Source organism: Desmodus rotundus, chromosome 12 (genome assembly GCF_022682495.2).
Source record: "Desmodus rotundus isolate HL8 chromosome 12, HLdesRot8A.1, whole genome shotgun sequence".
Lineage (NCBI taxonomy): Eukaryota > Metazoa > Chordata > Mammalia > Chiroptera > Phyllostomidae > Desmodus > Desmodus rotundus.
This window is the reverse complement of record NC_071398.1, coordinates 67420117-67443188: the sequence shown is the minus strand read 5'-3', so window position 1 is coordinate 67443188 and position 23072 is coordinate 67420117. Positions and strand designations below refer to the sequence as shown.

Here is a 23072-nt window from a genome sequence, read left to right as displayed (position 1 = left end):
GTAATTTTCTGAGTACAGGTCTTTTACATCCTTGGTTAGGTTTATTCCCAGGTATTTTATTCTTTTTGAAGCAATTGTGAATGGGATTGTTTTCTTAATTTCTCTTTCTAATAGTTCATTCTTGGCATATAAAAATGCAACTGATTTCTGGATATTAATTTTGTATCCTCCTACTTCGCTGAATTCATTTATCAAATCTAGCAGTCTTTGGTGGAATCTTTGGGGTTCTCTATGTACAATATCATATTATCTGCAAATAAAGACAGTTATACTTCTTCCTTTCCAATTTGGATGCCTTTTATTTCTTCTTCTTGTCTGATTGCTATGGCTAGGGCTTCCATTACTGTGTTGAATAAAAGAGGTGGAAGTGGACATTCCTGTCTTGTTCCTGAACTTAAGGGTAACACCTGTAGTTTTTTATGATACTGGCAGTGGGTTTGTCACATATGGCCTTTATTATGTTTAGGTACATTCCCTCTGTTCCCACTTTGCTGAGAGTTTTTATCATAAGTGGGTGCCGGATTTTATCAAATGCTTTTTCTGCCTGTATTGATATGGTCATATGGTTTTTATCCTTCATTTTGTTTATGTGGTATATCACATTTATTAATTTGCAAATATGGTACCAACCTTGCATTCCCAGAATATATCCCCCTTGATCATGGTGTATGATCTTTTTGATGTATTGCTATATTCAGTTTGCTAATATTTTGTTGAGGATTTTAGCATCTATGTTCTTCAGGGATATTGGCCTATAATTTTCTTTTTTTGTAGTGGCTTTATCTGGTTTTGGAATATGGATAATGTTGGCCTCATAAAATCAGCTTGGGAATCTTTCCTCCTCTTGAATTTTTTGAAATAGTTTGAGAAGGAAAGGTGCGAGTTCTTTACTGAATGTTTGGTGAAATTCACCTGTGAAGTCATCTAGTCTAGGACTTCCATTTGATTGGAGTTTCTTGATTACTGCTTTGATTTTATTAGTTTTAATTGATGTTCATGTATACCACTCATCAAGGTTCCTCTTACATAATCATAATCCAGTGATGAAAGCCAAGAACTTAACTTGGTACAATACTAGCTACTAACCTAGTATTTCAGATTCCACCAGGTTTTCCATTAGCCTCTTCCTGGTCCAGGATCAACTCCAGCATCCCATATTGCATTTAGCTGTCACGTCTCCTTCAATGTACAGTACTTCCTTAGTCTTTCACGTCCTTGGCACTTTTCAAGAGAATTGGTCAGTTATTTTGTAGAATGACTCTCAATTTGGGCTTATCTGATGTTTTCTTGTGATTAGGCCAGGTTATGGATTTTGGCAAGAGTACCACAGAAGAGATATTGTTCATAATGAGGCTTTAAGACAGATATTAGCATCTTTTATTTTTTACAATTTTTTTTACAATCCTCATACAACGATATATTTATTGATTTTAGAGAGAGAGGTGAAGAAGGTGAGAAAGAGAAACATCAATGTGCGAAAGAAACATTGATCGGTTGCCTCCTCTACACATCCTGACCAGGGATGGCACCACAACCTAGATATGTGCCCTGACTGGGGATCGAACCTGGAACTTTTTGGTGTGTGGGATGACACTCCGACTGACTGAGCCACGGCCAGGGCAGCACCCTTTTTTAGATCACGAGGAAGTACACTTTAATTAAGTAACCTGCCTAATGTCACAAAGCTAATTCATTTGGGAGTTAGGATAATAAAATTTACTATTGGGACTTTGTTCCATATTTTGCATTTAGTTATTGTAGGTCTGTGATCTGATGATCTTAAAATGGGGCAGTGTCCCCAGTGACTTTACCCTTAGCTCTTCTCTGCCTTGTATTGTCCGTTCCACATGCAACATGAGCTAATTAGCACGGAGGGCTCTCAGGACCTGCTATAGCCATTTGGAACTTTGCTAGATGATAACTGTGCCAGTTTGATCAGTCTCTTCACCTCTCTGCTTTTCTTAGGTGGTAAGTAAAGGTGTTGTATGGACCCACTCTAAAGGGCCCTTTTAAGGCCAGTCAGTCTAGCAGTCCATTTGTTTAAAGTGCTCTATAGAGTTGGTTTTCCTTGTGAACTGACTTCGCTTATTAGAAACAATAATATTTCAATTTTTAAAAATATCTTTGAGTAGCTAATGAAAACTGATGGAACTATCAATGAGGAACAGCAGATAAATGCTGAGGAATTATGCCAGCCACTAATATGGCAGCTATAGCCAGAAAGTACAGAGGAGTGTGAGGCTGCTGACCCCACATCCTTTCTCAGCACGTCTGTTGCATGACTGCAGGTCATAGAACTGTCTGCAGAGGCCTGCACAGTTGTATGTTTATACCTGTATTTAAGCCTACACACACACACACACACACACGCATGTCTTTCAGAAAAGGAAGTGACATTTAGCTAGTGCTTGCTATGTGCTAATAATGCCTTGTACCATGTGCTAAACATATTTTATATTTTTTATTTTTCACAACAATACTGTACATATTATTTTACCCATTTTATAAAAACGGAAACTAAGGCACTAAGAGATTAGGTCATTTTCTCAAGTCACAGAGCAAGTAAATAGCCATGCCAAGATTCAGACTCAGCCTTGCCTAAGCTTTTCCCGCTTGACCAGTAGTGGTCTATTATCTAATACAATCTTATATGAACCCAGGTTAGATAAAACTGATAAAAGCAGAGCTTTTCTGGTTTAAGGAGTGGAGGAGGAGCTTCAGCCCTGCTTGTTGACCCCTCTACCGCGCCCCCCCCCCCTTCCACCACGCACCAGGGGCCACACAATCTCAGATGTTTTATGATGCAGGTTGGAAACTACTTCAGCTTCCTTACATATCCGAGTTTGATGGCTCTGCAACATGTGTGATGGATGGGTTAGTTTTAAGGAGCTGCCCTGTAAATTAGTAGTTTGGGAGTATTTACTTTGATATATATGTATTTTATCAGTGAAATGCAACATATAATCTCTTTATCTAAAGCTGCATAAGTACTTAAGATAATAGCAGTCCATTTCCCTTCCTTTCTCTCCAAACAGCTTTCGTCTGCATAGTGTGCTGATCTTTGTGCGCAAAGGTGATTTTATGGATTCACTCAGTCGCTATTATGACTCCTTGGCCTCTAGCCTCAAGAGCACTTACTCCAGGTCTGCTCTTGATTCCATTCTCCCACCACCACTCAGGGGTCAGGAATTTCTCTTCTAGAGACTGCAACATGAGGCCTAAGCCTTCTTCCTGAACATCCACAGGACAAATATACTCATTTAGGGTGGGAGACACTAGATGCAGAGAGATAATTTATAGGCACAAGGATGATCCATTGGCTCCAGCTTGACTTAATTTAACTCTGCTCAGGCGTTTACAGTCCGCTCTATATATCATTTCTGAGCAATACTCTTTTATTCCCAGTTGGAGGCTTAACACTTTTTCTTAACTTCCCTGCATACTGAGCGAAGCAAGGTCATATCTAGGTCTTCTCACTGTCCCATCATCTGAGTTCTATTGGTCCTCTAGTCATTTATCAAAATTTACCTATAGCCCTGGCTGGTGTGCCTCAGTGGACTGAGCACTGGCCTGCTCACTGAAAGGTCACTGGTTCGATTCCCGGTCAGGGGACATGCCTGGGTTGTGGGCCAGGTCCACCAGCAGGCGTGCACGAGAGGCAACGAAGGTATCTCTCCCACATTGATATTTCTCTCCCTCTCTTTATCCCTCCCTTCCCCTCCCTCTAAAAGTGAATAAATAAAATACAAGAAATATTTACCTATAGCTCTCTTTTTTCTGGGCACACAGTTTTCCTTGCATCTGTTGAACCTACTCTGGTTGGCTAAGGGACCACCTCTTTGACTGCCCCTTTGTCTCCTAAAAGCAGAGTGAAGTCACCCTGATTTCTAATCCTCGGAGATTCTCACAACTTCCGCTTCGCCTTCGTTGCCCTCTAGGCCAGGAAGCTGAACAGTGTGCAGGGATGTCAGTCTGTCCTTCCCATTCCTGTCCTGGTGTTCTGGCTGGGACTCATTACAGTGCCAGGCAGCTTCACACGTATGGAACCCTTGAATGGATGCCTTTGGTTATGTTGCTACTTATCCCAGGTTCTTGGGATGATATTTGTAGATATTTCATCAAGGTATTTGAAAGCATAAAATGGAAGAACATATCTGGCCTTGTTAAACATTTTCAAGTGGAGTCTATTATTTTCACTAATAATAATACCCTATTCTAAAATAGCACTTTGTCATTTCCAAAACGCTCCACATAGTCTCATTAATCTTCATTAGATTATACAAAGTTTCACTATTTAGTCATCTAAAATTTTTAGTTACTGATTAAATTTTCATTGTCTTTCTATTTTTTAAACCAGGTTTATAAGATGGTGAATTTAAATAAATGAATATCAGTATTCTTTAAATATTTAGTTCAGTGGATATTGTTTTTTTATTTGTACTGAAATTAGTTGGACGTGTGATTTATTTGGGGGCCCTGTTGCAATTTCAGTTACTACTAAATGTGATGACGTGGGAGGGATACTAGCACGCATCTGTTGGGTGCTTACCCTGTACCAAGCCCGGTTTTAAGTACTTGACATATTTTAGCTCATTTAATCCTCATGAGCAAGATGGGAGCTAATGTTAGTCCCATTTCATAGATGAGGATACTGAGAGACTAAAGGACTCACCCAAGGTCATATCGCTAGCACGCGTGAGAGCCACGATGTAAACCCAGGTAATCTGATCCCAGCCTCTGTACACTAAGTATAATAAGTAATAAAATGGCATTAAATTCTGAAACAAATTACCCGTGATAATATGCTGATAACTGCTTTGCACCTTTTAAATCTGTTCCTGGAAGGCCACTTGTGTATCTCACCACGGCGACACCCAAAGCAGAAATTATAAATCATCCGTGTTGTTGCTGTTCCTACAGTCTTGTTTGGCTCGAAGAATTATGGGACGGAGCAAAGCTGTCTTGTAAATTTATCTCCATGTCTCTATTTGGCTACTGCCACTAGGATTACCCTGTGTAAAATAAGGTCTTTTAACACATGAGTCCCAAGGTGCATGTAGGAAGTTCTGTTTACACACAGTCTATAGGTAAAAGGTCACCCTGTGCACAGCCCCGCAGGCAGAGGGGAAGTGGTGAGTGTTGAAGCTGATGGATGGCCGGGGACCACTATCTAGGGTCTAATTGGGATTTATGGCTAGAGGACTTTCTTCAAAAGTAGCAGAGGTGCAACATGGGAGGATGGGAAAGATGAAAGTAATTAGTGCTGTGGGCCATTTCAGCAAGGGATAAGTAAGAATTTTATTTTAAGGGATTCTCATTCCAAAGGGTTCTTAAAGGGGTCTATAATTCACTAATTGAATTAAAGTGAATTGTCAATTAGTGCATTAATTAAGATGTTGTTGAGGCCTTAAAATTAGCAACGTTGAACAGTTTATTTTATATACCAAACAAAGGGCTCCTCACGAACTGTTGCTTGTCCTCCTCATGAACAGAGATTTTGCAGGGGCCCTTCTCCTTTATATTCATTCAGCCCCACGCTTTCCTTGCTGTGTTACTTTAGGCCCCTTTGGGGAAGCAGAAGAATGTAATGGTGAAGGGAAATGGAGCTATTTACTCAAAGCCCCGAGTTGGATTCCTCTCCTCCCATGGGAGGATGGTCTAAGCAGCCAGTTCATAAATTTGCGAGAAGAGAGAAGAGATCTCTTGGGCTAGGGTAAGTGTGCAGGATAAAGGTGGAGTCCCAAGGGAGATATTAAGAACCAGACTATGTGGAGCCCTTGCCAATTCTGGGGAGAGAGCCAGGTTGGCCCTCTGTGGCTACTAGTTACCTGGCCATCATGGTTGTGGAGGAAAATCCTCCTTTGCAGGTAACTTTGGCTTCTCCAATGGCTGGCAACTTTCCAGCCCCCTCCCCTCACTGCCCCCCGTGCCACCAAGCTGTGAGACTCCGTAACCTAGAGAAGCAAGTGTCTAGGAGGATAAATGCTCACACGAACGTTATACTTGTCATTTTAAAATTGACTGGCTCGTCACTAAGATGAAGTGTGATAAAGCAGAAGGTATGTGAGTTTGGGGATCAGATGGGCCGGGCTCCACCACACACTAACTGTGTGTTGCCCGCCAAGTTATTTGACCTCACCAAACCTTAGTCTTCTCATCTGCAAAGTAACAATAATAATACATCGCAGGAATTTTGTGTGGATTCGAGATCCTGCCCTGTATATAAAGTCCCTGGCCAGGGCATAGCACTTACTGGGTCCTGCATTCCTGACTGATTATTTTTTCATATATGTATAATTCTACTCAATAACCTTTCTCTCCTTCACCCTTACCAACCTTAACAATTCTTTGATTTCCCTCATCTCCACGTTTTTCTGTTCTTCCATCCCCCGCCAAAAGAAAATCAGTCTGACCAGATTAATGTCCCAAAAGCAGAGCTTGAATTATGTTGTTCCCTTGCTCAGGAACCTTTGGGGGCTTCTCATTAAGCTCAGACTCCTTATGGCTCACATGCAAGGCCTTTCACCATCCAGACCCAAACTGCCCTGTAGGCCTTTGCTGTCTCACATGGGTCCTTTGCCCTGGAGTCCATGGAACTGCCAGGTTTGCTCAGAGCTGTTCCCTGTTACTTCTTTGTTAAAACCATTCTCTCTTCTTGGAAAGCCCTGTCTTCCCATGCTTGTCAGTATTCCACTATTCTTTAAAAATGAGACCAAAAATGACAAAAAACAACAAAAAACACTCATATGTAGGTTCCAGGAAACTTTGTTCTGAAGTCGAAAATGATTGCTTGCATCTTGAAGTTTTATAGGACTTGTACTTTTCTTGTAGAAATCAACACACCCTTCGTTATAGTCTATCTCTGTTTCTAGGCATTTGCTTTAGGACAGATGAAGAGCATGCTCTTGCTTTATGTAGACCTTTTGTGAACACTCCAGCAGGAGACAGTTTGTAATAAAGACCTGTTTCGCAGGTGCAGGCTTAGGCTGCCCTTCAGCAGGCAGACCTCACCAGGAGTATGTACCTGGCCACCTCCTATAGTGAAGGGTGGGCAGGAACGACTCTTTCTGTTGCACCTCAGCTGTGATAACTATACATGTGAGAAAATGAGGTATTACTTAAGTCTTTGGCATATTAATTCCTGTATCAGAAAGGTCTCAGCAAATATTTATTGAGTTAATGAATTCAGTGAAAAATAAAACCAATGAGATAAGAGAAAGTACATACCATTGGCATTTAGTGTATTGTTCAGTTTAAACAATACATTTTGTGTGTATTTTCAAGTAGTTAATTACAGAAGATGCTTAATGTTTGCTAGAGTTAAAACTGATCTCATTCTTGCCCTAAATATCCAGATGATTGGGAGATAATATCAATTTTATTGTACTGGTTTGCCAAGCAGGCTATGAATTTTCATGCTAGCCCCAATTTTATTTTTCACAGGTGTAACTAACTATACTGGAGTTTTCTACCTTTGTATATTATACTAAAGCTTGTTACCTCTGTGTATAGAGAAGTATAGGATTAAGAATTAAGATGAGAAGATTTTATTTTAAGGATAGTTTTGCCTCAAGAGACTGGTTCAATAAATGTGCCATATTGTCGATACAACAACTGACATAGTTTTTGCTTTTATATTCAAGAGTATTGTTTCTTCAGCTCATGAAAGAAATTAAAAGTTCACTTGTATCAACTTTGCCATTTTTTTAAATCAGTGTGTGATTGCCACTCATGTGCCCCCTACTGGGGACCTGGCCCGCAACCCAGGCATGTGCCCCAACTGGGAATCGAACCAGCAACTCTTTGGTTCACAGGCTGACACTCAGTCCACTGAGCCACACCAGCGAGGCTGCCATTTTTCTAAATTGTTTATTTTAGCAACCTGTCAAACCATGCCTAGCTCCTTTGCTATATAGACATTGATGTGTTCTGTGTAGATATAGCAAAAACCCTAAGTCTCACTGCACTGTTACACTACGTCAATAGTAAGGCCATTTGTAAACTTTCAACCTAATGCTATTGCATTTTTCTTTGCACCATGTAAAAGTAGAGTAGTGTGAATTAAGCAGAATTTATATCTACACTACAAAGAACTTATATTTTTTTCTTTTAAAACTGGAGTTGGTAAGGAAATTTTTATTTCCGTATACTTGCTTGTACCTGTTATACTTGCTTACCAGTTTATCATTTACATGTTTAATAAAACCTGAAATCAGCCAAGCATAAGCAGGAAACTGTCACAGAATGTCATGTCTGTTAGAAGAGGTTTGATTGCAGCATCTTCCTGATGAGGCTGTGCCTACAGTGGCCAGACATCTTGTTAAATCAAGGACCAGTTGTACCCATGAATCTTTTAAATGTCTTGGAAATTCCAGTGTATCAGCATCCATACGACATTTCCCACGTTGTTTTTCACATTCTAAAAGGGACCAGAGATTCTTTGGCAGACCATGTGTCCTTAATTTTGATTGGGAATATATTAACATATCTATGGCTCAAATACAGACAGCTTACCCTCTCATCTTATTTTTCTGCCTAAATAGCAGACTCTTTGGTCAGGCCTCCATGAACCTGTCTTCTTGAAAGTCAGATGCCCTCCTGTAGCCTAACCATGTGGAGGGAGGGTCGTCCAGCTTCCATTTGGAGCACATGTGAGAAGGGATGGGGAGAGAGAGGAAGTCTCTTCAAAAAGAAGTAACAGAGCCATGACCGCTGACGGATTACTGTCAGCTGAATAACACTTAAATTTGTTTTTAACATGGAGAGATCATCAAGAAAAGCATGTCAACTGGCAAAGAATATATATATTTTTTAATTAGGGTTTTTTTTAACCCACTGTAGGCTCAAACTTGGAGAGAGACTAGAATTGAAGAGTTCCAAACAGAGACAGAGGTGGGAGAAGACTCACTGGAGTATGGAGCTAAGGGTTCCCAGGGGGTAGAGAATTTCAAAGAAAAAGAAATGAAGAATGAGATAGTGGTATAGAATGACAAAGATGAAAAATCTTCCATTCAGATTTACAATTGGTTTATCACCAATGATATTAGCAACAACAAAGTTGTTGGGAAAGTTACAGCTGCAGGAGAGTAGTTGCAGTGAGATAAGAGGGAGGAAGTGAGGACCGCCCTTTCGAGGAGGCTGAATGAGGCGAGTGTCTGAGAGGGTGAAGGGGGCTAAAGAATGGCCTGACCCGGTGAGTTTTTTGGATGTAGGGTCTTTTAGGATGGAAGAGACTTGAGCCTGCGCATGGTTATAGGAGCCAGTAATGATGGAGGGGCTGAGGGTATGGGAAAGAGATGGAAAGAAATGGAAGAAATGCAATCCAGAGCAAATGATTGAACACAAGGAGAGACAGATCAACTCCGAGACTGGGAAAGATGGATAGAGATGGCTGTGAGTCTAGATCAGTTTGCTAGGAATGGGACAGGCAATCTAGGGACTCCCAAACCTGATGGTATAATCGTCTCAGGGGGCTTAAGACACAAGGAGGTGGAATAGGTTAGAGGTTTTAGTGTATGGACTCTAAAGTCAGGTGGGGCTCAAATCCAGATTCTTCCACATGATAATTAGATGTCCTTGGGCAAGTTACAGAACCTCTCTGTACCCAATTTTCTTCATCTGTAAGATGAATTATAAGTTAAAAACTAGAACTCTGTAGTCAGACCACCAGGGTTTGGAGCTGATAAACCCTACCACTTAAATCCCTGTCTAGCAGTATGTCCGGGGCAGGGCAGTTCAACCTTTCTGTGCCTTCATTTCTTCATCTATAAATCAGACAATTTTGGTGTCTATCTCAGAGGATTGTTGTGAAGAGTAAACAAGTTAATATTTAAAGGTGGCTAGAACTGTACCAGGTACATTGTGAGCACTATACAAGTTTTTGAAAAGGGTTCAGTAAGCAGTGTTGAGACTTGAGAGTCTAATTAGGATTTAAAACCATAAGTTAAATTAAAGGGTAGATTCTGCATAGTTTGAGATTTTTCACCGAGAGTGCTCAGCTATCTCGGTGTGTAAGTGAAGAATGAGTTGTCTAAGCCTTGATCCAGCCTTGAGCTTTTGCACGGCTGTAGGGGCAGAATGACCAGGGGACATGGGGGTGCTGATGAGAGTATGGTCCAAGTGATTGACCTTGGGGCCAGGCTGGGGAGGGAAGAAGAGGGGAGGGATAGGGACTGCTGCACCAGGAAGAAAAAGTTCAAGTCAGAGGCTATGATTTTCTAAATGAGTTTGGAGAGCAGGTATAGTGGGACTAAGCATGAAAGAGTTGAAAGGTGGAAGGTTGTAGATTGAGTAGAATGTTGACATTTATGATTTCAAAAAAAGGAAGAGTTTTGGGTGCTATCAAGGTCCAGGGTGTGATGGTGGGAATAGGTGGTTGAGGTTGAAGAGATCAGTCAAAAGGATAAAATGCTAGTGTATTGGATGGGAAGTCTATCTGATAACTGAACTCTCCTCGGATAATGGAAGTTGGGTAGAAAGCTAGTGTCCTAAGCCTTTTCATCGATTTAGGAGAGTATTCAAGAGCTGGGAAGATAACAAAGTCAACGTCTAAAGAGATGTCAACATCTACTCTTCTCCCATTTGTGTCATCACATAAGACACGTTGGGCCGTTTGTACCCAGTGTTCAGTGGTGTATTATTTGGATCTGTCCACTGATGAGCTCCGTCCTCATCTTTAATTCATGGGTATGATAGGTTGTGAATATTTTGTATGTATTGATGCAGTCAACAGATATTGAACACTTACTACGTGGCAGGTGTTGGAAATAGACCAATGAAAAACACAGACAAGAATCTTACATTCCAGAGGGAGAGACAAATAGTAAACTAGTAATTGAAATATATAGTATGGTAGATGACAGGAAGTGGTATGGAGAAAAAAATAAGGCAGGAAGAGGAGATGGGGCCTGTCAAGGACTATTGCAGTTTTAAATTGGGTGCTCAGCAAAGGTCTCCAAGCCAGTGACAATAAGGTGGATACTGGGGTAAACAGAGGAAACAAGAGTGGATGGGCCTGAGGTGGGGGCTGACCTGGCGTGTTTGAAGACCAGCAAGGAGGCCAGTGTGGCTGAGGAAGAGTGAGCATTTCCGTTGTTTAACACATACTGTATAGTATTTACTATGTTTTGGACGCTTTGATAAATACTTTGCAAATATTAACTCATTTAATTCTCATATGACCCGATAAAGCAGTGCTGTTACGAGCTCCATTTTACAGATGAGGATCTGTAAGACAGACGTTAAGTAACTCGTCACAGGAGCAACAAAAGGTACCTACCTAGCTGGAAGGGGTGGGAGCCAGTGTCCTAAACTTGGGTTGATTTTGCATTATGCTGCCCATGATGGTAGGACATGAAGTCAGAGAGCCAATAGGAAGGTGGCAGTGAGGGGGTCAATTGTATAGAACTTCAGAAACAATTGTAAAGATTTTGTCTTTTACTCAGATTGAGCTGAAAAGCCACTGAAAGGCTTTGTTTGGAACAATGACATGATCTGTTGTAGGCTTTAAAGCCTCACTCTAGCCGTTAAGTTAAAAATAAAATAGAAGAGAGGAGCAAAGATAGAAGCAAGGAGACCCGGTAGGGGCCAGTACAAGATTCGGTCAGGAGATGGTGGCGGCCTGGACTGTGATGAGCAGTCAAGATGGCTTCTTGAGACGTGGTCAGATTCTGGGCACTTACTTTTTAAAGTGTGTAGAACCAACAAGATTTTTTTTTTTATTATTGATTAGATGTAAGAAGAAAGAAAGGGAAGAGTCAAGAATGATTCCCAGGTTTTTGGCCAGAGCAACTGGCAGAAGGAAATGAAAAAGGAATAAATAAAACTTTGGTGGGGGGAGTTGAGTTTTTTTAGACGTGGAGTTTAGATGCCTATTGAACATCTAAGTGGCAGGTAGGCAGTTAGATATGTGAGACCAAGGTCAAGAGAGAGGTCTAGACAGAGACACAAAGAGATTGGGCGTGACCATCTAGGCAGTATCTTTAGAAAAAGAGAAGAGGTCCAAGTACTGAGCCTGTGAGCATTCCAACATTAAGCAATTGGGATAATGAAAAGAACTGGCTAAGACAGTGGTAGCCAGAGAAATAGAAGGAAGAGTAGGAGAAGGTGACATCCTAGAAGCCAAGTGAGGTATACATCTCTTAGACAAATTCACGTTTCTCTGCACATACATAGACACATGCACACACGCACACCACATATCATATATGAAGATAAAATGGTTAGGATACCAGCTAATTTATTCATTGATTGTCATAATCTCTTTTTACAGGCAAACTTACTTGGGAAGCCTAATTACTAAATAAGGTAGCTTGATAGGTGTGGAATCGGAGCAAGGGGTGTTCATTGAATCACCTCATTGGCTAGTGTAACTAAGTTATGATAACCCAGAGCCCCATCTCCATGACGGGACTCATCCGTGGGCAGCCAGTGCTGGCTTGTGTTATAGGGCCGTTTCTCTTGGTCAGCTCTTTAAACACATGGCCAAGGGTTTTCCATTAGAGCTTCTTTTTCTAAGCTTCCACCCATCCAGGGGGCCTAGGGTTTCCTTAGATATGTTAATGTACCTCATCTTGTTTCTATTAAGTCTTATTCTAAGAGTTCTTATACTTTTTTGGCGGGAGGAGGAGTCACTATTTCCTTTGATTAAAATGTGGACCTTCTACCTAGAAAAATATGTACATAAACTCTCAGAACCTTGTGTACAATCCCATCAACCCAGGTTAAGAACTCCTTTAAATTCCCCTCTCTCTCTTTTGCTGACTCACAGAAGTTAAACTTGTTCCCTTCTTTCAAATATTGAGCCCTCCCCCTCACGTACCTCCTCTACCACTAACTCATTACAAAGCCTGTCTTCTGATCTACACCATAGGACTTTCATGCGAAAGAGTGTTATAATGAGGCATTTCTGGTACTTTATTAAGTCTGGTACTTTATGAAGGTACTTACCTTCATACCTTATCGCTTCCTGCACATACGGCTTTACAGTGAATTCCAAGTCTATGTTTATACAGTAACACAAACGTGTACGGTTCGTGCTAGCCAGTTTGAAATTCAGCTCTTAGTGGGGCTGTGAGATTCTTATTATAAGATGCTGCTGCTAAAATGTTTAGGAATATATGTATTTTAAAGTTTTAGAGGAATATTAAAAATACTTACCTGAAGTGGGGGGGAGCTATGCAGAATATTAAGAAAAAAATACCCATCTGAACTTCACAGAAAGTATCATGAGATCCTTTCGTTCCCTCCTTAATTTAAAATGCATTTTAAAAACCTGCAAAACTGTAAAAAAAAAGGAAAAGGAAAAGGAAAGAAAGTGTCATGAGTGTCAGTGATTAGAACTGATCAGATATTTGGCTGTCCTTTGCAACCAGAAGATGGATTTGAACCAGATTACCACATCCATGCTTCAGTTTTGAAGAGAGGGGGTGGGGGAAGCCAATTATTTGTCTCTTTGTTCAAAGGCCTTTTTTGTATTGTAGATCCCTGAAAAGCTGGTAGAGAAGCCAGCCTTTCACATCCATTAAGGTTAACCCTGAAACTGTTGAATTTGATCTCTTCCATTTGCCATCTGGATACAGTAGAGAAAAAGCTATTCTGCATTGGGTTGCTGGACACCATCCAGAAAATAATATGTCAGGGGCATCAAAGGCTTGAGGCACTTGGTCCAGTCTGTCTAATGATCACAGGCAGGGTCTGCTCTCCAGTTTTGCAGTGTGTGTGTGTGTGAGTGTGTGCGTGTGTGTGTATCCATATCCCAGTAAAATAGATCATAAGGATTACTGCCAACTTGTCAAAGCTAGGATTCTTCCATCATAGACTTCAAAAAAAGGAAGGACCAGGTTTTAATTGGGCAAAGGCTTGCTCTCCAAAACTGAGGAAGCTCCATCTCATTCCAATCTACCCCCTTTCTTATGGAGAGCACTTAATGTGAGGAAGATTTTAATTCCTAGATGGTATCATCCCACACCCAAATGCCAAATTTCAAGTCTCCTTAAACTTGACCTCATTTAGAATTGTGTTCCTTACCCTGTGTATGAGTGGGCCCAGTATCTGGCCAGCTATTGGCCAGGCTGGCAGCTGCCCAGGAATCTGACAACCACATCTCATTATTCACACCAACTGGAGCCAATTGTGGCTGGATTTTTTTTTCTTTTCATTCTGTTATTTTAAAATGTGGATAGGAAGTAAAAGCAAGCAATACCATGTCGTTTGGTCTCCTCTGGGATTGGGGAGGAGCCTTGCATAATAAGACCTGTAATACCAGGGAGCATATGGCTGTGTTTTAAGGTAGCTGGAGGCCATCTAACTCTAAGCTCCAACAAAGCAGGCTTTGGTGGGGGTCTTTGCAGGATGTCCTTAGGGATGAATTTATAGCTTCTGCAGTGGCTAAAGTCATAGGGCCATTGCCATTTTATCCCTTGCACAGGGATGGGATGGCAGGAAGAGTTGCCAAACCCTAACCATGAACATTATTTTTCCTTGTGGACAGGAATGAGCCTCGAGCTACACCCTAAATCCTGGGGAAACTCCCAAATCTCTCATACCGACCCCGGAAGCTGGAAGAGCCCCTGCAGGGTCCTGGCCAGTTCCCTGCAGCGAGTGTTGTGGACAGCGGCACTCTGGCTTTGAACTTTTTCCAGTTCAGCAGGGTTACTACTCTTCTCCAAACGGTTACCATCCATACCCCCATCTTGTCATTCAGGGACTTTACTCTGAAAATCTTCCCCCTCTTCTTTTACCTCTTCAAGTATCCTGGCGTTGGGAAAATCAAGTAGTATTTGCCCTGGCCAAGCAGCTCAGTTGGTCAGAGCACCGTCCCAACACACCGAAGTTGTGGGTTCGGTCCCTGGTTGGGAAACACATGAGGGACAGCCAATGGGTGCACGGATGAGTGGAACAAAACTGATGTTTCTCTCTCTGTCTCTCTCTAGCTTCCTCTCTCTCTGTAAAAAATCAATAAATAAGGAAAAAAATTTAGTTCTCCTAGATGAAGAAAAACAAAATCTCCTCCCAAGTTAAATCAAGTAAAGCAATGTTGACGACTTTCAGCAGAAGTATCCCTGCTAAGCTTTGTGCAGTACAGCAGGTCCTCTGATAATGTCGTTTTGTTCAACGTCATCTCGTTAGAACGTTGATGAGATTTCCCCAGGAGCTTAACTCTTCTGTCAGTTGGCCTATGGTGTTAGCCTATGGTAAAATTGGCTCCGTTGCAGGTTGTTTCACCTAAAGTCGCAGAACCTGTTGACAATGTTAAGTGAGGACTTACTGCCGCATAGCTTTCAGGCTAGCCAATCCCTTTCCCTATTGGTGATCTAGTTTTTAAAAACTAACTTTATTGTGATGACATTGGTTAATAACATTATCTAATTTTCAGGTATACCGAATTGTAATTCAACATCTGTATACTCTATGCGTGCTCCCAGCTGGAAGTCTGATTTCCTTATGGTATCGTCTATTTGACCCCCTTTGCCCTCTCGCACTCCCTTTCCTTTCTGGTGACCACCGTATAGTTTTCCGTATCTGAGTTTGTTTTTGTTTTGTTAGTTCATTTGTTCCTTTTTGTTTTCTGTGCCACGTATGAGTGAGATGATGTAGTTTTTGTTCTTTCCATCTGACTTACCTCACTTAGCATGATACTTTCAAGACCCATCATGTCACAAGTGGCAATATTTCATCTTCGCTGTGGCTGAGTAGTATTCCATTACGTGTGTGAGTGTGTACATCACATCTTCTTTATCCACTCATCCACGGATGCCCATTTAGGCTGTTTCCATGCCGTGGCTATTGTAAATAATGCTTCCTGAACACAGGGGTACCTATATCTTTACAGATAAGTGCTATCATTTATTTCCTATGGTGTTAACCTGCTGTGAGATCCCCTCCCTGGTTAAAAAAAAAATGAAAGATTGTGATATCAAGTCATTATTAGAGCCAGAACTCCTGGCCCTGCTACCTCCTCTCCAAGTCACCCAGCCCATCTGCGCCCTGGTCACCTCACCTGCACACCGAGGCTGGGAGCAGTGCCGGTGCTGCAGGCTTACCGTGGCAGGTGAGGAGTTCGAAGAGAAGGGCCTGACAGAGCAGAGTACTCAGTATATGTTTACTGCTGTGGTGGTTGTCATTACTCCATATACTTTAGTACAAACAAGTCTAGTTATTTTTTTACCTCAACCAAGCAGTCAGCACTTTAAGCCCTTTATTACTTACTGAGGATGAAAAGATTTTGGGTTCTACTAAGGGAATTTCAGGGATTAGCAAGCAGGAAGGATCGGAGCAAGGGAAATCCTTAAGATCGTTAGGGCTTTGCTCGCTTTGAAGCTGCAGCAGGAGCACAGTGTGTTGGAAAGAGCTGAGGCGCCCAACCCCCTGCTGGCAGATGCGCCCCTGCAGTGCCGGCCTTCATTTTTCATGGCCCTTTGTCTCACCAGTTTCTAGAACAGTGCCTCTCAGGACGGCGTCTCCTTGTTCTATTTGGTTCCTCACAAACTCCTAAGATTTTTTTTTAAACATTATCTTTTATTTTTTGTCCTTTAACAAAAATATTTTAAACTGCCATTTTCTGTCTGGAGCCCTTTTTAAAAGGTTTTTAGGAATCCGCCCTGGCTAGTGTGGCTCAGTGGTTTTGGTGCTGGCCTATGAACCAAAAGGTCACTGGTTCGATTCCCAGTCAGGGCACATGCCTGGGCCGCAGGCCAGGTCCCTGGTTGGGGGCATGTGAGAGGAAACTGATTGATGTTCTCGCATGTCGATGTTTCTTTCCCTCTCTTCCTGACTCTAACATAAATAAATAAAATCTTTAAAAGTTTTTAGGAATCCCCTCTGTGTGAGCTTTAGTGGGAGGCAGGACCCCTTCTGCCAGGGGGAAGCCGGAGGAGGGCTTCCTGGGTTTCTCTGCCCTCAGCTAGAATGAGCAAGGACAGGCACCTGGTCCGAGCTCCAGCAATAGGACTCACCTTACTGACCTGCCTGCCCTGTCTGCTTTCCCAGCCTCTCCTCCTGCCGCTCATCTCCCCTCGCTCACTGCACACCAAGAACTCCAGTCTCCCCTCTGTGTAAAGAAATAAAGATGAAAGATAGAAGAAAAAAAAAGAAACCTTGCTACCAAAATAGTCTGAAGACCGCAAGAGAGAATAGAATGAGTAGCACTGTGGGTAAGGGTCAGTCTTAGAGGGATTTTCCTTTCTAAAACAAAAGACAAGAAAAGATGGTTATGTTCATGGAAATATATGGAGGTACAGAGTAGAGAAGATACTTCATACTGAACTCAGTAAAGCAAGAACTGTGCCTCCTCATCTGCATGTTTCAGTGACTTTCTCTTTAAAGGTAGTTCAGGTCTTTCTCTTTAAAACCGGATGACTACCATGGTGCGTTAGAGACGTGGGGACTCGTGTCAGGAATCCTGTGTCCACTGTGGACACTGGACGTCAAAATTCCAGATGTCATAGCAGGAGCCTGTGGTTCTGTAAAAGACTTTGAGGAGAAAGGAGGACAGGGACAGACATGCTTGAAAAGCAAAGAAAAAAACTAATTTTTCTGTGAGAATGAAAAGGAAGCTGGTGATGAAACTCAGTCATTCAATAGTTCCGTCTGTGGCACCTGTGGTTGCAGGGATGTTTCCCTAAGATGAGGTTAGTGAAATGTGACTCTTCACAGGGAAAATTTATTTTTTGTCCTTAGTAAATATAGCATGGTCTTGTTTTGATTTTAAATCAGTGACCTAATATTCCAAACTGGTTATTTCCTAACAAAGGGAAGTTAAAATGATTCTGGTGGTAAAACATGCATTTCTTCTCAACTTAGCATTTAACATGAGGATTTGCTGTCTTCTCGTTGCGACCAGGGACACCGGTAGGACCAGAGCATCTTTCTCTCTGTTGCTTTTGGTGTTTAGGGACCAGCGCAGTGGAAGCCCAGGCCCCTTGAACCACAGCAGCAGCAGGTGAGAGAAGGAGGAACTAGATTTCAAAACATTTTGTTTTAGAAGATTACTTATCGTTTTGAGGTCATTACCCAATATCTGATGTTGATTATGCAATTCTTCATTTATCGTTATTAAAGATTCAGATTTAAGAAACATACACACATTTCCACTAGGTTTTCCCATAAATCCCATTTTATAACTTGACTCAGAACACCCTGATCCTGCAGTGTTCTGCCGTGTTTCGGCCGCTGCTGGGTCAGGGGGGCCCGGTGGGGTGCGCGCAGTGCTTGTGCTCCAGAAACGGGGAGATGCCACTGTATTCTGGGTTGGACACTCTCCCCAAGGGCAGAGCTGAATGTGTGCTGTGAGCTCCCTGTGGATTTGTGAATGCCACTTCCACAGCGTATTATTGTAATAAAGTGTCAGGAAATTATCTCATAAAATTCACTCTGAACCTTAACGTAAGATTGCTTGCAACTTTGTAAGGGGTTTGTAAAAATAGTTTTTTCCAACATTTTATTATAAGAGTAATTTATTGTATTGGGACAGAGTCAACTAAAATCCCAGTACATTACAAATTGAGAAAAGTGTCCTGAGAGTTGTAGATATTGATGACTAAAAAATGGCTGGCACTGGCCCGGCAGCCTGGGAAGGGGTGAATTTGAAAATGCCCTGCTGGTCATGGTAATGTCCACCCTTGTTCTCCTCTCCCCCAGGGCCACTGCATGCCAAGGAGCCTAAGACCAGCCTTCCAGCTCCTGTGTTCTCCAAACCACATATAGTTAGTATTTATTTCTGCTTCGTTCATATATGTATATTGAACTTCCACCCCGTTGCTATTAGGAATGAAAACATGACTCTTACCCTGGAGGATTTCACTAGTAGACTTGGAGGGAAAGTAAATTACAGAACAAACGTGCTGTAAGGGAGGGAGAGCAAAGTGTCGCAAGTGCTTGTAGGAGGAAGTAACTCACCTTGTCTGGGGTCCGTGGAGAAGACCTAACAAATGTGCAACATCTGATCCAGGTCTTGAGAGATAAATTGGAATTTGTCGAGTGGAGAAAGGCAACCAGGCAGAGAGAACTGACTGCACAAAGCTTGGAGCTATGAACGAGTATGGCTTCTCCGGGGAACTGAGAGAGGCATACAGTTAATTCGTGGAGGGGAGAGGTGGAAGGAAAAAGCTGCAACGGTGGACCTGGGCCTTTATTGACTCGGCAGTGCTGGTGGGGTAGGGACCAGCAAAAAAGGTAAAACTGAACCTCTACTTCGGGAACATGAGAAAACTTGTAAAATACATAAGTCACCTGCAAGGGCATTGGGCTATTATTTCCTGCAACAGTAGTTTAAAAAAATTCTCAAGATGGAAAATAGAGAAAGTCGCTTTAGTGTAACTGAACTACTGACATTTCCATGGCATCATCTTACTGGGGGGGGTGTGGCAGAGGGGGGGCCTGCCCACACGGAGCAGCCCTATTGCACTCTGCACACACACACCTCTCTTCCTCACTGCTTGGTGGTTCGGACGCAAGCATTTTCCGTCACCTTCTCAGTGATTGTTTGGCAGGGATATCAAAAACAAATGTCAGTGTTATTTTTCACAAAAATGTCGAGAGCTTGCCGATTTTGACAAGCAGTCATGTCACTCATGGTACCAAGTATTTTGTGGTTAATAATTATTCAGTATACAGTGATTTGTCATTTAAGTAGATGAAAAAAATGTGCTTTGAAACCATCTGATTGAAATTGTTGAAAATGAGCACAATATTCTTTTATTTTAAGTATTTTATGAGTTACTTTACCTACTAAATTATCTTTACTAATTATTTTACCAGTAGAACACTAGTTACTGACCTACTAAAATTTATTCATTAAGGAGAATTACGTACATCATAAAAATTTCCAGTTGGAGAGGAGAGGGGAGTCTCAAAAACTCAGACGTAAATTGCATTTGAAATCACAGTTTGAGTGTAGTGGAGCTGTTAAAAAAATGATCATTTTTTACTCAAAGCATATTTACAAACATAGAATATACCCATACAAAATATATAATACATAAAACTAAAATCAAAGTTAAAACCTTATTGGAAAACAGCATTAACTACAAAAAGGACACAATAAATACCCATTGGTAAATAAAGGCAGTTTTTTGGAGTTAATTGGAAATCAAACTGAAATATAAAAGAAAGTCTTTATGTTTTTGGTTTATACAGTCACAACTTTATTAGTACAAAAATGCACAAATTCCAAATGAAACAACTGGAACTGAGGGAATGAAAGTCTGATGCTGTATTACCTTCCTAACAGGATGACCATTTCCTCAGCTTGAACAATACATGGCGAGGGAACGTAACAGAAAGAGAAAAAATGGCATCAACTTGTGGGAACAACCAGGAAAGGGAAGAGCTCTTGTAATTAAGGAGACATTCTTGAATTTTAGTAGGCACAGCACGACAACCGACTAAGGGGCATTTTTACACACACATACACACGTGTACACACCGAGGGAGTTCAAGTCAGAACTGTGATGTCGCAGGTAAACATGGGTAGAAAATTGACTGTGATGGTGAAGTTTTACAGTTAGAGCTCAGTTTAGTACTCGACTGTGGGAAATTCTAAGGTTTATCGGTAAGTGTCAGAATTGGAAATTCTGAAATGCCCCCATTTTGATACTTCTTTGACAGCACAGTCCCTGCACCTGTGTACGGGTTCCCAGTTTTTTCAGAACTTGTGTAAGAGGCCCAGACCTCTTCCACGCAGGAAGCTAGGTGGCATGTGAAGAATACGTTCCACTATTCGGTCTGTTACGTTACGGGCCGGCACTGAGAGCTTCCAGGGACCATCTGGATAACCTTTCAATCTAAAGACGGATGTGAATTAATTATCAGCTGATGTTGGTTTCCAATTTTATTTATTTCCTACAAAACAGCATTAAGAATTCTTTCTAAGGAGCTTCAAAAAAAATCATAGATGTTATTATAGCCAGCTAGTATATAAATATTTTTTTACATTTTGGGCTTTGAATTCTAGATCCTAATGCTTATTTACTCTTGTGGTTTTAGTTGGATATGATATTGGCTCTAGTGCTAGGATGATTAACAAAAAATAGCATGTTATAAAGTGTTACGTGTACAACATTTACCCCAAATTTCTCCTAGGCCTTCTCACTTGCTTCATTAAGGGTCATGCAGGGAGCTACTTGCCCCCACCCTGTCTAAGTAATCTGTGTTTGTGTGATGTTAGATTATGAAGGGTTTTGTAGACTGATTGAGGAGTTTGGACTTGACTCCATAGGAAGGGAGAAACCAGTGGGGATTCAGTATTTTAAGAAGACAGGTGGTGGTATGGCAGATACAAAGGTCAGGTCGATGCCGTTGGAACAGTACAGGTGAGAAGGGGTTTAGACCACGCTGACGGAGATGGGGAAGTGAAATTGCACAGCATCCCTGGGGATTTAGCAACTGATTGGGTGATGCTAATAAAAACAGCTAATATTTTTTCCAGCCTCACTGAGATATAATTGACATGTAACACTGAGTGAACTGGAGGTGGCAGCATGACGATTTGACACATGTATGTTATGTGAGACAGTGACTGCGATGAGGTCAGCGCATTCAGTGCCTGACGTAGATACGATGGTGTGTGTGTTGTGAGAACATTTAAGATCAATCATAGCTACTACTTACTGAGCACTTCCTATGTGCTAAGCACTTTTTATGTAGTAATTTGCTTAATTCTTGCAAGAATCCTATGAAGTAGTACTATTAAAATTTTTATTTCAGATGAAGAAAACGAGGTACAAATACTTGGCAAAGAACGCATATCTGGTAATTGAAGGAGCCAGAATTTTAACCCCCAGAATCTGCAGAGGGGAAGGAATTAGAAATGACTCACGGTTGGGAGACTGAGTCCATGGTTATGTCATTCGCCAGCGTGACAATGCGGAGCAGCAGGCTTGCGGGCAGTTGACTGGCTGGGTGTGAGTCAGCACATTGAGTTTTGACACAATATTAAGTTTGAGGAGCTGCTGGTGGGACATCCAAGCGGACATGCTCATTAGATAGGTGACAGTAAGTACTGGAAATAATATTTGGTGTTAAAATTCATCTTTTCTCAAAAAGAAAGTGCCATTTTAATGTATATAGTATGCAGGTACAGTAAAACATGAAGAATTGGTGACACCCTCACCCCACTCAAACGGGCAAGGGTGCCGTTAATGGGGAAATCTTTGTGATAATGTATTCTAAGGTCCTCTTTACATTAAGGTAGGTAAGTAACTATCTCACCTTGAACTTGGTGACATTTTTCAGCCAAGCGGATAGAGAAGGGGACTTTATTCATTACGATTTGTACCTCCTGATCATAAGGGAATTTCATTACCAGCTCAGCTCCCACCCTCACCCTTTGCTTCACGCATTCCTCCAAATACTCCTCTGCCTCGTCCGAGCCACAGGGCACTCTGGTTCAAACCCGGCTGTTTATGGGAACTGCTTTTGTGGAAATCATTAAAGAAAGGCAGGCCTGTGAATTCTCTGGCCAAGGCACTGCCTGTTTTCTGTGTCATTTCAGTCTCATTAATCAGTGTTGCAGCGACCTAGACACTGCACTGTGTGTTTTACTGTCCCCAGCACAGCAGCGCCTGCGTCTCTGCCCCCAGGCCGTGGCATTGGGGAAAAAGAGAGAGGGAAACCATCAATCTTCCCCATTGCACATGTCAGCAGTGACTCCTCCCCCCTTCCTGTTGGCTGTCTCTCTCACCACCTGTGTTTAGAATTAGCACGGAAGCTGCTGCCCAGATGAATAAGAACCACTGTCCCTGTCACCTGCCCTGATGTGGACCACCACTTCTAAGCAAAAGCAAGCCAGGTATCTTTGCTGTGAGCAGTGCAAGAGAGAGAGCCACCCATCCCCTTAGAAGTTCGTTGTAATGTAATGTAATGTAATGCAGATTTAGGTCGTACCTTCTAGAAGTGATCGAGTAGTGGGTCAGAGGGATAAAGGTAAATAATTGCTTGAATGCTTTGCTATACTCTCCTTGTCTTCCTCTGCTATAGAATAGACAGCTGAACTTCATCTGTGTGGGTTCAAGCCCTGACTCCACTACTTACTGGCTGTGTACGGCTCACCAAGCCCCTCTGCGCCTCAGTTT

At 41.9% G+C, this 23072-nt stretch overlaps 1 protein-coding gene across 6 annotated transcripts in view; it reads left to right on the top strand.

The window, feature by feature from the left end:
- Nucleotides 1-23072, top strand: part of WARS2 (tryptophanyl tRNA synthetase 2, mitochondrial) — a 76852-nt gene that overhangs the window by 5294 nt on the left and 48486 nt on the right. The window contains exon 2 of one of the 6 annotated variants that reach the window (XM_045203709.3): nt 18640-18704. The exons of 4 other annotated variants lie outside the window; for them this stretch is intronic. The gene's annotated coding sequence lies outside the window, so the exon portion shown is untranslated. Of the gene's footprint in view, nt 1-18639; nt 18705-19052; nt 19174-23072 lie in introns of those variants that run through there. One more of the 6 variants, XM_045203708.3, reaches the window with a different exon arrangement.